This window comes from Sorex araneus, chromosome 1, assembly GCF_027595985.1.
Source record: "Sorex araneus isolate mSorAra2 chromosome 1, mSorAra2.pri, whole genome shotgun sequence".
Taxonomy (NCBI): Eukaryota; Metazoa; Chordata; class Mammalia; order Eulipotyphla; family Soricidae; genus Sorex; species Sorex araneus.
Genome location: NC_073302.1, coordinates 357,753,388 through 357,770,173, shown reverse-complemented (window position 1 = coordinate 357,770,173; position 16,786 = coordinate 357,753,388). Strand labels below are relative to the sequence as shown.

Sequence of the window (16,786 nt, the reverse complement as noted above, 5' to 3'; positions counted from 1 at the left end):
GCAGAATTGAACATGGCCAGTGAAGTTCCAGGCCAAGAAGGATAAAGTGAAAAATTCAAATGGAATTTTCTATAATGCATTTAATATTATATCTCTCCATTTATTAGGTTATTTATGAAAAGACTTCCAAAAACCCCATTTGTGTAAATTGATTATTTAGGCAAAAGAGAAAATTCTAATGTTCTCAGTAATGGGGCCCATTGTGTAAATGAATAAAGATGCAACCACAATGCTATAGGGAATAGTAGAGACTGTGGCAAAATGAAGAGTATAGTAAAAACTTTCCTCATGTACATTAAATTATGTGTATCAGCAGACAACATTCCCTCTGAGGCTACTGTTCTATTCTATTTTAAGAAAACTCAAAGAAGTGTCCAGCATTGCTGCCAAGTGAGTGAGAGAAGTCAAGAGAAGATGTGATGTAGCCTCTGCTAGGTGCAGAAAGTTAGAAGAAACAATTGAAATCAGTGAGTCATATGAATAAACGCCTGGGAAGGAAAGGAGGTGCTTATTCAAGTAGCACATGGGACACTAAACTACTTTGAGACACAGAAGAAGTGTGTTTTATTTTTGAAAGTTAAAAATGAAGAACATCATCCCTGGGCTTCCCTACACAGTAGGAAAATTACCAAGTTCACCCTCTGGCCAGCGTGGGTGGGTTTTCTGTGGAATGGGCAAGACTTGAGTATGGGGTAAGGGTCCTGCCATGCAGCAGCCCCAGAGGCCCTGAAATTTGCAGACATCCAAAGGGAGGTTAGGTCTTCCCCGCTTGTGGGATTGGCTGAGTTCCAAGCCAATTATAGCTACATCTCCAAGGTGAAGAGGGACACAGCAGACATCTGGGTTGCATTTATAATCCCAACGTTCCAGGAAGATGGAAGAATAAGTTACGCGGGTGCTGAGTGAGAGACCTTGAAAGGGCACCCGTGCAATGCACTTAAAAGCATTCTCCCCGTCTGGCAGCTCACTAGTCAGTGTGGGGAAGCTCAGGCCTGTGCACTCGGTGCCACCTCAGGGAGCATTTCCTTTCCTGAGCTATGCCCAGAATATTTGTGTGGCTGAGGCCTTATGTTCTCCAGTATTCTCCATTCACACTGGCTGGTGCAGTGCCATTAGATGCCCAGGAAATGAGAGGGCAACAGATCAAATTGGGCCTTGTGCTGCACCCAGGAAATCAAATGATTTCTGTCAAGAACTGGATGCCACACACCAAGGTGGAATTCTGGAAGTAATTTCAGGAAACTGGGAGGTCAGAGGAAGGGGAACAGTCCAAGCTCTGTCTTGTCCAGTATGTAGAATTTTCCTGAATAGGGTGGGTATATATAAGTCCAAGTCCATTGTGATGTTAATAATACCACCAATGTCCATAAGTTCTTTGGATCTTGACCCTTAAGTATCTGCCTGGGATATTATATTACCATGCAATCAGAATTTCCATTAGTAGAGGTGGAAGGTGGATGCCCATTCTCCTCTCCTCTGCATGATCCTTCCCCTTCCTAATGTCTTATCTTATTTTATCTTATCTTAATGCTTGTATTATCAAGCCCCACCCCAAGCAGAGCCTTGACATTTGAAGACCTCCGGAACCCAGCCACAGCCATGCTCAAGGCCACTCTCCACACATTCCAACGAGCCTCAGCATGAGGGACCTGTAAAGGAACTCAGGTGTTCGGGACCCAGGGCTGAGATCTCCAAGCCTGCTCGGATTGGGACTGGGCCTTCTCCACCCAGACCCCCTATTTTCCAGTAGCTTGGAAGCCACACCCACAAACTGCCCCTGGTGCCATGTAATCCCACCAACAGCCAACATCCAGAGACTATAAAACCAAGCTCCCGGAAGCACGTGGCTGCAAAGTGGCCGTGGAACATCTAAAAGCCTTGTTCTCCCTCTTGGAGAACCTGACAAGCTACCAAGAGTCTATTTCCCGCACGGGAGAGCCTATATATATATAGGCTATGTATATATAGGCTATACATATATACCTCTCAGAGAGCCCGGCAAGCTACTGAGAGTATCCCTCCTGTCTGCGCTGCAGAGCCTGGCAAGCTACCTGTGGCGTATTCGATATGCCAAAAACAGTAACGATAGGTCTCATTCCCCTGACCCTAAAAGAGCCTCCAATCGTTGGGAAAGAGAAGTAAGGAGAGGCTGCTAAAACTCAGGGCTGAGTGTAATAGAGATGTTACTGGTGCACTTTCGAGTAAATTGACGAACAATGGGATGACAGTGATACAGTGATAGTGTCTTATCATAGGTGGGGCCAGAATGAAGCAAAATAGAATGGAAGGATGAGTAAGACAGAAAAATGACTTGAGTAAACTGGGATCTGGAGCCTGAGCTTTGGCTGGGGAAATAAATTCTTCTTGTACTCCTGACCAGGGGCCGGAGTCATAGTACAGCCGGTTGGATGCTTGCCTCTCATGCATTCAGCTCCAGTTGGATCCCCAGAACCCCATATAGAGTAATTCCTGAGTGCAGAGCCAGGAGTAACCCCTGAGCATGCCAGTTGTGCCCCACTTCCTAACCCCCCACTCCCCGGCCAAAAAATATATCCCTGGCTAGAGGAGATCAGCCTTCTGGTCTGACCTTTAGCCTTCTGGAGATTAGCAGTTGTTTCCATTTAGGGGGCAAGCGAATTACAGTGTTGGTTAGTGTGGATACAAGAAGATAATTGTTTTGGGCTTTGTGTATATTCAAAAAATAAAATATAAAAGGCCATGCTGCTTCCCCCACCCCGGAGAGGCCAATGGCGATGGGCAGGCGAAGGAAAGAAGGAGGGCCAGGATGGTTGGGGTAAGTTGCAGTTTATTCCAATCTCCTCTCCATTCTCCTCTGATTCTCCTTCTGATTCTCTCTCTGGATCCCCCCCGCAGCCCACTCTTACAGTCTTAGTTTATATAGCAATCACGTAGGGTAGGGATACAAAGGTGGGGTTGAACATCAACAAACAACAAAGAGAGGTAAAGCCATTCCTCCAAGCGATTAACTCAAGGACAAAATCTCATCTAAGGAGATTACTCCAGATTACTAGGAGATCCGCTCAAGGGTGGGATTCCATTCAGGGTGTGTTGCTTTCTTCTTTCCTCAGCTAGTAGCACTGTTGCATTGTCATCCCATTCATCAATTTGCTTGAGCAGGCACCAGTAATTATCTCCCTTGTGAGACTTGTTATTACTGTATTTGGCATATCAAATACGCCATGGGTAGCTTGCCAGGCTCTGCTGTGCAGGCGGGAAACTTTCAGAAGCTTGCCCGGCTCTCCAAGAGGGAGAATCGAACCCAGATTGGCTGCATGCAAGGCAAACACCCTACCTGCTGTGCTATAGCTCCAGTCCTCAGCTAGTAGCACTGTAACACTGTCACTGTCATCTTGTTGTTCATCGATTTGCTCGAGTAGGCACCAGTAACATCTCCATTGTGAGATTTGTTGTTACTGTTTTTGGCATACCGAATACGCCATGGGTAGCTTGCCAGGCTCTGCTGTGCAGGCAGGATACTCTCGGTAGCTTGCCAGGCTCTCTGAGAGGGACGAAGGAATTGATCCCTGGTCGGCCACATGCAGGCAAACACCCTTGCTGTGCTATCATTCCAGCCCACCTCAGCTAGTAATCTACTTAAATAGTTGTAGTAAATTTACTTCTAATATTCCTACCAATGTCATTATGTATGAGCACAGTAAGAGATATATCAAACTTAAAGTTTGGTTCTTCCTAAGGACATCTCACTATATGTTCCAGACCACAGTCCTCAAGCCAGGTTAGTCTTCCAAACCCCAGCAGGGTCCTTGTCCAGTTGTTACTCTTTGGATCATGACAGAATTTGTCTATGTCCATGCTCTTAACTTTCAGTTAAGTATCATGGCGTTTTGGCCTGACCTAAATTGATGACAGAGTAGCTCACAACTTGCCATGAGTCCATCCAGTCCCTTGTTGGGACCCTGTTTTTGGAGTGCTAGGAACTAAGGGCAACTGAGGCTTAATTCAAGAAAGCAGATGCCCAAGAGTGAAAATTATTCTGAATCAATTAACTCCCAAGTTGCAAAAGCATAATATTAACGGTCTTCCTGTGTCTATACTAAAAGGACATTGCTTTAAAGTGAACCATGCAAGAGGCATAAGGAAAGAAGAAAGTAATATTTCTTTTTTTAAAATTTATTATTTTTTTATTAGTGAATCCGTGTGAGAGAGCCTGGCAAGCTCCCCGTGACGTATTCATATGGCAAAACCAGTAACAATGATGGGTCTCATTCCCCTGACCCTGAAAGAGCCTTCAATGTGGCACCGTTGGAAAGGACAAGTAAAGAAGGGCTTCTAAAATCTCAGGGCTAGGACAAATGGAGACATTACTGAGACCGCTCGAGAAAACCAACGATCAATGGGATGATGATGATGATGATCAGTGAATCGCTGTGAGGGTACAGTTACAGATTTACATATTTCTGTGCTTGTGTTTCAGTCATACACTGATCGAGTACCCATCCCTCCACCAGTGTCCATTCTCCAGCATCGATGATCCCAGTATCCCTCCAACCCCTCATCCTATCCCCCCACTCCCCCAACCCCCGCCTTTGTGGCAGGGCATTCCTTTTTGTTCTCGCTCTCCTTTGGGGTGTTGTGGTTTGCAATAGAGGTATTGAGTGGACATCATGTTCAATCTATAGTCTACTTTCAGCACACATCTCCCATCCCGAGCAGGTCCTCCAACCACACTTTACTTGGTGTTCCCTTGTCTATCTGAGCTGCCTGAGAAATGCAATATTTCACTCATGAATACATGTCAACTGTCCTTAGAAGGGTCTGACCTTACAAGTTAATAGAATCTGATTAGGAGAAAAGGGTGATTAACTGGTTGGGGAGGAGAGCACAGAGAAGAGGTTACAGATAAACAGAGAGGAATGGGAGTGACTCGGGAGCACTGTGATGGGTGTAACCCGGTAAACCTAAGCTCCCTGTGACAAGGGAGAAAGGACAAACCAATGTTATCCTACAGGCTTCTTCTCACATGCAGCTAATACAATAAACTACTGTCGTTTTTTCCAAATGGTAATCTTTAAGTTAGAAAAATCTTAAATGATGCTGATAAACTTTTGAAAGACATACAGAATAGACATTAAAAATTCCATTTTTGGCACAAGACTGGGCTCACTACATACACACATACACAGGGTGATGTTACTGTTTATATTGGCACCATGAGAACCTTCACCTAGATTTGCATACCTGAATCAAGAAGTATTAGTCCCTAAAAGAAAGTAATTTCTAAGGGAATCAGAGTTGTTCCCAGATCAAAACTGCATAGTAACTAACTTATTAAGAGTCCTGGGATCAATTTCTAACTATTGAGCAAGAGAATACTTCTTCGAATGTAGTATTGGATGTGTTGTGAATTCAGTGTGAGGGGGATGCCTTGCATCACCTCCCAGGAGGAGGTATCTGTGAAAGGCAACTGAAGCAAAGGGCAAAGAAGAAGAACACAGAGGCTGAGGTAGCTCAATGATAGAGTGCATATTTTGCATGTATAAGGGCCTGGTTTGATCTCCAGTTCTGAAAAAGGGTGGGGGAAGGAGGGGCAGGGACCAGAGACTAGTACATAGGTAAGGCATTTGCCTTGCATTTGTTTGACCTGAGTTCCATTCCTGGCATCCCATATGGTCCCTGAGCACTGCAAGGAGTAATGCCTGAGTGTATAGACAGGGGTAACCCCTGACCATTGCATTACAGGGGTGCCTCCTTGCATCCCCCCAAAGAGGAAGCAAATGGTTGCCATAAATTTTGACTTTATAAAGGACACATATTGTGTTAAACATTGACCTGGGATGCTTGCTATCTTGCCTGCAGAGAAGCAGCTCCATTCCACAACTAACCTCAAGGAGAACATGAAGCCACAGAACCTTCCCAGGTAGATTGGTCCAGGCCAAGAACTCTGAAGCCTTCTCAGAATGGGAGCAGGCGGATTCTGCTTTCTTTTTGAAGGTACAGCAGCCCACAGCCACCACCTAATCCACAGAGATGGCCCAATTCCACAACTGAACCTCATCAAGCTGTCAAGCCACCAAATTGTTCCCACTTTATAGATCCTCACCTCAGCTGCATACACAGTTGCACAACACCTCCACATTTCATAGTACTGTCGGCTCAGCAGGAGCACTACAAATCTGATGGGAAAGTTGCATAAAGACCATCAAGCTCAGTGAGTGAGCTTGAAGAGAGAAACACAGAAGCCTCAACTAGCAGCAACCAGTTCAGTAAATCCTCAGTGACTTCAGTAAAATCATAGTGAAATTTAACAATTATCACAGATTGACTTGCAGTGATCTAATTGTCGATAATTCTATCTGCCTTCATGTTGTAACAAACAACATGAAGCCCATTTGTTTGTGCCTGCTAAAAGGGCAGGCTGGGGTAGCAGGTGGGAATCTATAGACATTGATAGAGTGAAGGGCAGACTGGTGGTGGAATTGGTGTGGAATATTCAAGAACTGAGATAACTATATTATGAGCAAGTTGGCATATCACAGTGATATAACAACAATTTTTAAAATGCTCACCTGGCTCCCACTTATCTATTGCCTGGCCAAGAATAGTGTTGTATCTCTTGATGCTTACTTTGGGAGGAAGCAAAAGGCAGTACGATGAAGCAGAATGTAGCTGCCTGTCTCAGGGTCCCTTTCTTCCTTTGCTGCCCAAAGAAGGTTTGCATGAAATGGGAATAAAACCATGCTTAGAGAGAATCTAAGCTTAAGCAGAATCGACATTATTCCAGCCCCTGGATCTTGTTTTGCTAAAAGCCTATTACATACTTCTGAACTTTCAGTCTCTGAAACCTCCACTTTTAAATTTAACTTAGGTCAATATGAGTTGGAAACTTGCCATTTGCAGCTAGAAATTTGTCACTACACATAAAAAATCCCCTTGGAGGTTCCCAAGTATTAAGTGCAACTATGCACAGAAATGAAGAGCTGGGATGGTCATCGATGACAAGAACAGTGGCCATGGACATCAGGGCTCGCAGGCTTTCCCACACCGTCCTCTGCTGATCTTTGTCTTTCCTAGGGGCCCCATCCTACTGACCTCCTGCTCTTGTGTCGTGGCCCCCAGTGACAGGATTTTCATCGGTGTTCTTTGCAGGTGGGGCCCTATGTTGACCAATGCTGATATATGGCAGAGACAACAGGGCAAATCGTGGAGGAGCCTGTGCAGCTGGACAGCAGGATTATCCTTTGTCCTCACAACTGCAAATCTTCATGCTCCTCTTTCTCTTCCAGTGTCTAAGAAATTGAACTGTGACCACTCCAAAAATACACGTTGAAGTTCTAAGTCCCCAAATAGAATGTGATCTGATTGAAAAATGAAGTGGCTGTAGGTAAACTTAGTTAAGATAAGGACACTAATATCAGTGGGTCTTACTCAGGAGAGGGCACCCAAAGGAAGGCAAGTGACTGAGGGAGAATGGAGAGAAGCCGCTGCAAGCTAAGGAATCAGTGGCTTCTGACAGTGAAGATGCATAGAGTCTAGGGCCACCACTGGGGAGACACAGATGCTTCCTATAGAGCTTTCAAGGTGAGCATGGACCTGCCTAGACATTGATTTTAGATGTCTACACTCCAGAACTGAGACGAAAAAGAATAAAGATCTCATTTGGAAAAAGTTTTGTGTTGAAACATATTGAAAGTCACAACAGTATAAGCCATTGTTTAACTTACTCAAAGGCAATCCATATTTCTTAACCTCTGCCGTTTCTGCAAAAATGTGACTACTTACATATTTGTTTACCACTACAGCAGAGAGTTGTTAGTTTCTGCCAAGAATTTGAGTGAAGAAATATCAACACAAAGGAAACAACAGCATTATTTCTCCTAAAAAAAAAAGCTATTCTGAAGGGCACAAGAGAAAAGATTAGTTGCATTTCTTTGTTCTTGTCTTTTAACACTAAAAATCAAGGTCTTCATGATCCAAAATGTGCTAAAAGACTTTTAAGTAAAAGCCTAAATACCTATTTTTTTTCCAGTTGCTGATTTATTGGATGTCTTTCTTCTTTTTATTTATTCATCTTTGCCATTGGGTGAACAGAAACAGTAGACTATCAAAACTTATTATTTGCATCCACTTGATTAAAACAGAAGCAGTAACTTGAATTTAAAAAAACTGTGATGTTGGACTATATTTGGGAAAGAGATTCTTCACATCTTTCCTATTGCACGAGAATTGTGACCAACAGTCCTCACATTTGCGTCCCTTTCTGCTAGCCCGTGCGTTATCTTACTGCAACCCCACAAACCTTGAGATCTCCACCTGGTTTTCCCATCGACATCCCGCGGAGGGAAAGGTCATTCTCTGAGGGTCATAGAGTCTTCCTGGACCCAGGCCAATTCGTGAGGGGAAGCCTGGACCACTACCCTTCGACCTCAGATGTGGGAAGAATGAAGTGGATGAAAACAAAATACGGTGAGGAAAAAAAAAAAAAAAGGTTTAAAAGGCCCTCCCCCTGCTCCCGCCAGGAATGCTTAAGCTAGGGTCCGCTTTTCTAGCCTCTTTGAGACGTGCAACAAGTCCCAGGAAACAAACGATGAATCCTACCCCGGGGTTCCGTTTAAAAGCCCCAGGTAAGGACGCGAAGCTCGGAGCGCGCTTCAAATTGTAACAGCTAATCACTCATCCACCCACTCCCTTCCTTCAGTCGAGAAGCCTGGGTGAGTCAACACAAGTGCACCCGGAGCTCAGGCGTTTCTGGGGAGAGTGGAGGGCTCGGCCAGAGGAAGAGCGGAGCTGGGAATGCCACCGGGCGTTGCTTTTCTCACTTAGCCCCGGTTCGGTTCCCTTGGCCCGGAAAGCCCGGCTTCAGGCTCGAGGTCCCGGGGAACCCGGAGAAGCAGTGCGCTGCAGCGGCTCCGTGGCGGGGACGGGCTGCGGAAAGCCGCCAGGTACCAAGCGGGAACTTGCGTCCCGGAGGGCGACTCCGTGCGGGAGTTCGGGCCTGAGCCCCGGGTCTTTGTTCCCGTGCCCCACGTCCCCGGGTCTCCGGGGCCGTAGGCGCCGAAGCCCCACTGCGGCGCAGCATCCCCCGGAGCGGGACTCCAGGGCCGCGGCCCGGGCCGAGGGGGGCTGCGCTCCGCCAGGCCTGGGCGGAAGAAAGGGGCGCGAGCAGGCGGGGGGCGCCGACGGAGCGGGCGTGGCCAGCGCGGGGCGCGGGGGCGCCGGGCCCCGAGGGCGCGCGTGACATCACCCGGGGCCCCCTTCCCGCGCCGGGTGGGTGGGGCCTGGCGGGCCGCGGGCTCGGGGTCACGGAGGGGGAAGAGGAGGAGCGGGCGTGGATGTGTCTGCGCCAGCCCCTGGTCCCCCGCGCCGCCTCCTCGCCGCTGGGAGCCGCGCCCGGCGCGGGCAGCGGGCGGCCGGGGAAGCGCGGGCCGTGGGCGCCGCGGGCCGAGCGAGCAGCCTCCAAAGTAAGGCGGGCGGCGCGGCAAGTTTCCCAACTCGGCGGGAGCCCGTGCGCCAACTTGGGGCGCGGGACGGCGAGGCTGGGGCCGGGCGCGGGCGGGACGGCGGGGCCGGGGCCGGGGCCGGGACCGAGGCAGGGGCGCGGGGCGCGAGCGGGACAGCGGGGCCCGGGCCGGGGGCGGGCGGGACAGCGGGGCCGGGGCGCGGGACGCGGGCGGGACGTCGGGGCCGGGGCGCGGGGCGCGGGGCGCGGGCGGGACGGCGGGGCCGGGGCGCGGGGCGCGGGCGGGACGACGGGGCCGGGGCTCGGGGCGCGGGGCGCTGAGGGGCGCGGGCCGGGCCGGGCCGGCGGGCTTTCTCCCCCGCCCCGCCCTCCCGCGGGGGGCTGAGTCCAAACTGTCACTCAGGGGGTGAGTCAGCGCGGATCGGGTTACACGGGCCCCGGGGTGCCGGCGCCCCCGGCCCGGGAGCCCAGCGGGAGCCAGGCCGCCCGCCTCACGCGGGTCTCGGGCGCCCGGGACCCGCCGCCGCCGCCGCAGGTACGTCCCGCCCGAAGTTCTTTGTTCCGCGGCGCCCACCCGCCCCGCGCTGGGCCCGGGCCTCCCGGCGCACGGGGGGTCCCCAGCCGACCCCGCGGAGCCTGGAAAGGCCTGGGCCGCCGAGCTCGCCCCGCGCCCTCTCTGCAGGGCTGCCCGGGGACGCCGCGGCCAGCGCGCCAAGACGCGGAAAGTGAAAGTTGGTCCAGCTGTGTGTGAGCTGCGACTCTTTAATTTCCTTTCCAGGAGGACGCGCGCACGCACTTAGAAACACACATTGTACACACACGCGTACACACACAGACACACGCACACACAGAGACACACATACACACAGACACACGCACACACGCGTACACAGACACGCACATGCACACACAGATACACTCACACACACTCACGCGCGCGCACACAAACACACACGCGCGCTCACACACATACACACGCGCACTCACATACACGCGCGCGCGCACACACACATACACACGCGCACACACACACACGCACACGTACACACGCGCGCGCGCGCGGCGGGGGGACGGAGAAGTGGAGCCTGCGGGGCTGCGGGGCGCGGGCCTGGGCAGGGCTGCGCACGGACAGCCGCTCTCCCGCGCGGCGGAGTCAGCCTTGACACCAACTTGTGGAGTTTGTGCAGACTTGGAAGCGCCTGCTCGGCGCCCGGCCCGGTCCTGCCCGCGCTCCGCGCCGCGGCCCCGCTGCCCCTCGCGGGAGACGCCGGCTGGCCGAAGCGGGCAGGGGATTACGGGGTGGCCCCTCCGCCGCCCCGCCTGCCCCCCGACTTCTCATCACCCTGGGGCGCAGCTCCGGGGAGGTTTTGGCCTGGAGTACGGTGCCCGTGGCCTTCTGCCAGTTTCTGTGGACATATATTTATGTAAAACATTTTCTCCCAGCTCTCTGCCAGCTGTTCCACATTTTCCAGCTGCCATTTCAGTTTGCAGTGATGGACTGTCCGCGTCTCCGAGCCGGAGGGCCGCCGCGCCGGCCGTGCACGCGGGCTTTCCTTCGGCCGCTGCTTTTCCTCTCAGCACCCCGCGCCCCAATTAGGCCTGGCACAGTACTGTGCTGGGAATCCACAGTAATTAGATTCTGTCCCTCCGTGAGAGTTTTTTCTTTGGGTACAGATTTTAGAGGAGGCCATTTTTTTTTCTTTTTTTGGTTAGATCCCTGAAATATGTGTCTGGTGGAAATAAATTAACTTTAAAAAAAGAGTTCCAGTTTAGTGCATTGGCCTGGCTGGTGGGGGGCCTCTGGCCCACTGAAACGATCTCATTTAAACCAGCTTCAGCGGGAGCTCTTACCAGGCTCGCCGCCTCTGCCCCACCCGCTTAGCAGTACCGCGCTGCTTGAGGTCTTCGCCTAGGACTGGCCAAAATCTTCACGAATTGGCCTGAAGTATTAATTTTGAGTATTTATGTAATTGCTCTGTAATTTGAATAGGTGCCTTATTGATTGATTTCTGTAATTATTTCATTTAGGTTTTAAATTAAAAATTAATAATAGTCTGACAGTTTCTTAATTACATGTGTCAAGATTATTTTGAAGGAGGAAATGCTGTGTTTTAAAGTGAAATAGCCTCAAAATCTATTTTTTTTCAAACGCAGAACAGAATTTCAGTGGTAGAATTCAAGCAGTGGAGATTGGTTTTAACAATGTAAACTGTGTGAAGTAGCTAAAGAATTTGTTTATGTTAGAAAATACTGGTTTTAACAACCTAGCATACAAACACTTTAGGCAGTTAGACTATAGGCAAGTCTGAAATAACATCTGAATCAGTTGTAATCTCATACTTTCAGAGGGAAGAGAGTTTATTTTATACTAAAAGCTAATTAGAAATTCCTCGCCTAAGGGGTGATCCTTTCAGGGTATATAATTCTTAAAGTCAGCCTTGGGAAGCTTTGGTGCAAGGTGTCTGAATGAGTCTAGTGTGAGATTTCACACAAACACACACACAGATCACTTTCAAAGTTAGAGTTTGTATTATTATTACAGGCTAGTAGGCATAACTCAGATATCACCAATCTAGCATCCCTCTAATGTATTTGTTTTTTTCTTGAGTGAAGTCTGATAGAAACACATTTTTATTGTCTAACTTATGAAGTTAGACAATAAAAATGTGAAGGTCCTCAAACAAAAATGAAAAAATATTCAGTATTAATGAAAAATGATTCTGTTGAGCTATTTCATTACTTATTTATTTAAAGAGGAGTCATTAATTTATCAATTTGATGTCCAAGCCTAGAAGTTGAACCTCCTTTTTTGCCAGGCCAGTTTTCTTAGTCACCTGCATCTGGAAGGATTTCAAGAATTCTCATGTCTTAGCTGGAAAGAGATCCATATTCTAGAACCCTTCTCCCTCTTCTTGAGGATAAGATTTGGGAGTTTATGAAGGAAGCAATTTAGCGATCATTGTTACATGCAGTCACTTCTATGGAGACAGAAATATGCTAAGAAAAGGCAGTCTTGAAGGAAAAGTGAATCAATGAGTCATGAAATCCTCAAGAAAACCTTAGTAATGGAATGTTAATGCTTTTAGACTATAGAAGATTATCTTAAAAGTCAGACTTTTCTTCTTCATGCAATTGTTGTAAATCCCCAGCTAAAGATTTCTTTGAAGGTGGTTTTAGTTTTTCTGGCATTCATATTCTAGAGTCGGTCTGATTTGTTTTGGAAGATTCAAGAAATTTTCTGCCAGTTTATATCATGAAAGGCAATTAAAAGGCTGAGTTGGCTATAGAAGAGTTCAGTGTGTTTGTGTGTGTGTGTGTGTGTGTGTGTGTGTGGTTTTAAGTTTGTTAGCAAAAAAATGCGTGGTCATTTCAGGTTGTCTTTTCATTAAATATTAGTAGAAAATGCAGCCTTTCACTTAATGTTGTTTTTCTAGGGGAAAATAGATTAATTTTATTCCAAAACAAATAAAGGGAGACAATAAACAACGGCAAGAAAGGTACGAGCTGCAAACTTTTTCAAGTACTTTCAGTGTATTTTTCATCTTTTACTTTTATTTGATGGGCCTGTGAAATAGAGCTGTAGACTGGGGAAGACTTTAAATGAAATTTCACACTTTGATGATTTTTTTAAAACTTTGATATATTGACAGCAAAAAGAGCTGCAAAGCTTTCATAGAACTTGAGCAGCAACGCAGGCAGCAGTCAAGTGTCTCTATGCATTTGTGTTTAACTGCAGAAGAAAAACATGTCCATGGGCAGGAAAGGTTCTTTATCAACCCCCTAATCCCAGATCCCAGCAAACCTTGAGGGCATGCCTCAGATCTTCCTGAAATCACTGTAGACTCTCACAGTTTGCAGATTAAATATGCTATGTGTTCCTGGCTCCAGCAACAGTTTTATGAGCTCACTAAGCTTCCTGTTCTAAGATCCTTTTCTTAAAATTTTAGGAGCTGCTAAGGGCAATGCTGTCTGGACTAAGTGATGTTTGCTAATTTAGATATACTTCAGATATTTCATCCTTTTCAAATGGTGCCAAAATTATTATTTTCAAGTCAAAGGGCTAGCTTTACTCTCTGTAATGAGGGAGGTAAGTAGTTTAGGAGAAAGTGGATGGATTTTAAAAGTGTAAGTGCAATTGATTGCAAAGTATGTGCTGTCTCAATTGTCTTAAGACACAATATTGGTCCGTGAAAATTAGCCTTTCCTCTTCCCCAAAATTTGACCGTTTTTAGTGTTAAAATTTTTTTTATTGAGAGAATGTTTTTTTAGTTCTTTTGTGTCTATATTTCAACCCGACAAAATGTTCCAGAAAAACCTATAACTTTCTAAAGAAACTGAATGAACAAGCCATTACGTAGTTAATAAGGTGGTGCTGGAACCTTTTGCAGGGTGGGGAGGGGGGACTCCTGAAAGGCAATATTGTGTTGAGTTCCACATCTGCATCTGTAGTTTATATGGCTGAGTCCTCATATACAGTGCTTTTCCGTTTTGCATAAGTCATAATTAAAAAAGAAAATACTTACATCATCCCCCAATAACATGTCATATAATTCCCAGGAGAATTTGAGCCAATTTTGTGCTTAAAGGTTATTCAATGAATGAAATTGTGAAAGCCCATTTGTCAAAGTACTGCATGGTTTCTGTTAGTTTTCAAGCCCCAAATTCATTGTCTGCCCAGCCCAGCCATTAGTCATCAGTGTATTAGCGCTGCCTTCAGGCCATGCTGCCCGCACTTCTTCACACCATTACAGCTTTGAAAGTGTGCTCTGTCGACTTGTAGAATTACTGCTATGATTTCCGCTTGGCTGGGCTGGAGGTGAGTTCCCTCCCTACCTTCTAGCTGACTGACTGTAATCCTTGCTTTCTTTTAAAGCTCCTTTCCAGAGATTTAGGGTAAACTTTCTTATGGGCCTTGTTGGCATACTGGTTTTGTTGTGGCATGCACTGTCCATATAAATTGTACCTGCAGTAAATTGGATTGCTTGCTTGCTTGCTGGTCTGAAACAGTGGGACTTTGTGTGTATGGGGGGGAGGGGGTTGGGTGTGTGTGTGTGAAAGGGTGTATATGATGGAGTGCAATATGTGTGTGTATGTGTAGTTGAGTGATCTTTTAGGTCACGAATTAATTAGTGCGGAGAAGTACAATTTTACTTAAATATCTGTTCTCTGAAACGCTTTTGAAATGCCATGTGACATCTGATTTGCTTCTCGCCATGTAGAAGTTTCCAGCCTCAGGAAATTTGACTTCTTTATAGAGTCCGTAAAGGACAATTCTCCAGAGTGCCTTACATACAAAGCATTGATTTCTACAAGATTCGGAAAACTCACAATTTAGATAAAGACTGGCTCTCAAATTAAAATAATGAGGGAAAGAGCCGGTTGGATTGTTTTATTGATTTAATTTGTGATCTTTTAAAAAGAATAAGCTAGTCCCAAGAGTATTTTCTGCATGTAGAGCAACCTTAGCCAGCAGTGAAGAATGAAACCTTAATAAATTCAGATGTGTGGGAATCTGCATGAAGGGAGCAGAAGTGTGGGCCAGGCCATACTTCACGACAAAGTCTGTTGTTTGGATTATGGATGTAAAAAGATGTAAAAGGAAATTCCATACCAAGGCATTTCACTCGGAGCCTGTGTGTGCTGGCATAGCTCACACCAGCAGTTTGTACATGATTGGGGGAGGGGGGCTGAGGAGGAGGGAGAGAGTGAGAGGGAGGGAGAGAAGGGGGGAGGGAGAGAGAGAGAGAGAGAGAGAGAGAGAGAGAGAGAGAGAGAGAGAGAGAGAGAGAGAGAGAGAGAGAGAGAGAAGAAAGCAAGAAAATGAGGGGTTGGGGCAGAGAGAGAGAGGGAGTGAGAGAGGGAGAGAGAGACAGAGACAGAGAGACCGAGACAGGTAAGAAAGTGCCTGGGTGTTGGTATGGGGGAACTAGGGACATTTGTAGTGGGAAATGTACACTGGTGAAGGGATGGATGTGGCACATTATATGACTGAAACCTTGAAGAACAACCAGCCTTGTAACTGTATCTCACTCTGATTCAATATGAAAATTTAAAAAAATTAAAAGAGAGTATGATCATCCTACTTTCTTTAAAACAAATAAAAGCCGTGAAGACTGGTGCAGTCCGGAGCCATGGTACAGTGGGTAGGGCATTTGCTTTGCATGTGACTGACCCAGGTTCGATCCCTGGTTCCCCATATCATCAGAACCTGCCAGAGGTGACCATAAAGCACAGACCCAGGAGTAGGCCCTGAGCACTGCTGGTGTGGGCCAACCCCCCACCTCCAGCAAAAAGAAAGAAAGAGAGAAATTAGACTGCTGCAGAATTTTATGTGTGAGTATGCAAAATGTATAAGCTAAATGGACGGGGTGGGGGCGGGGGGAGATTCTTTTCGTTTAGTAAACTTAGAAATCTTTATATTTAGAAACATTTACTTTTAATATTGCAATTAGGATTCAGGAATCACGGGTTTAAAACTAAAGAATAAAATTTATTTCATGCCCAAGTTTGCACTATGTACCTTGGGGATGTGTATAGTTGGTTTACAACACTCGACTGCTGTTGGTCTAATACTCTTCATAGCACATGTTCTCTACTCCATTAGCTAGATGGCAAACACACACAAGATATTAGGAACCAAAACTTAGAGGTAAATTCTTTTAGATTTCATTTTTTTTGAAAATGTGTGAAAACTTTTAATACTTTAAATCTCAGTGAAGCGAGAAAAGGGACAACTCTGATCTACTATGATGTTTTTGTGATACATGTATATTTAAGGGAAATACAGTTTTCTATGCTTAGCTGATATATAGGCTGATAACTGACTTAGCTTGTTTTCTGTGGGATTGTCTGTATCTGTTAAGTTGACAGATCCAGGTGGAGGTGCCAGTTTGCTCCACATTGGCTCCTTCTTTAATCATACCTGCTATACACAATATTTCTGCAAAACCTAAGCAAGGAACATTGCACTGGTATTTTTCAGCTTTATCAAACTCAGAAATGCTAACAGGTATCAAATAGAGACCTCTCTACCCCCCATATTACTCCTAAAGTAATTGGCAGCCAAGAAAGCCAGGAGGGCAGAAAAGTAAACCTGGCACAGAAAATGTCGCTTGTGATTTGAACTGTAATGATAATGATTCCTTCATTTCAAAAGAGCTTTTCAGTGGTTGGTTGGAATTAAGTATGTGGGTGTCTTAAAAGTTTAAGTGTAGTTAATTTATTAAAACCAAATTCATTTTCTCCAAAGCCAGACCATGATTTCCCCTTAGAGCAATCCCAGCCCCTCAGAGAAAATCCATTTGGGGATGTCTCTCATGACTCCTGCTGATCTGAGATTAGATGCAT

At 46.6% G+C, this 16,786-nt stretch overlaps 1 protein-coding gene across 5 annotated transcripts in view; it reads left to right on the top strand.

Annotated features, from left to right (window-relative positions):
* Positions 1 to 8,762: 8,762 nt before the first annotated feature.
* GLI3 (GLI family zinc finger 3) overlaps positions 8,763 to 16,786 on the top strand; it is a 292,704-nt gene continuing 284,680 nt past the window's right edge. For 2 of the 5 annotated variants that reach the window (XM_055144113.1, XM_055144079.1), the window contains exon 1: positions 9,303 to 9,440. The gene's annotated coding sequence lies outside the window, so the exon portion shown is untranslated. Of the gene's footprint in view, positions 8,922 to 9,302; positions 9,441 to 9,874; positions 9,975 to 14,169; positions 14,256 to 16,786 lie in introns of those variants that run through there. The other 3 variants (XM_055144085.1, XM_055144105.1, XM_055144095.1) reach the window with 3 other exon arrangements.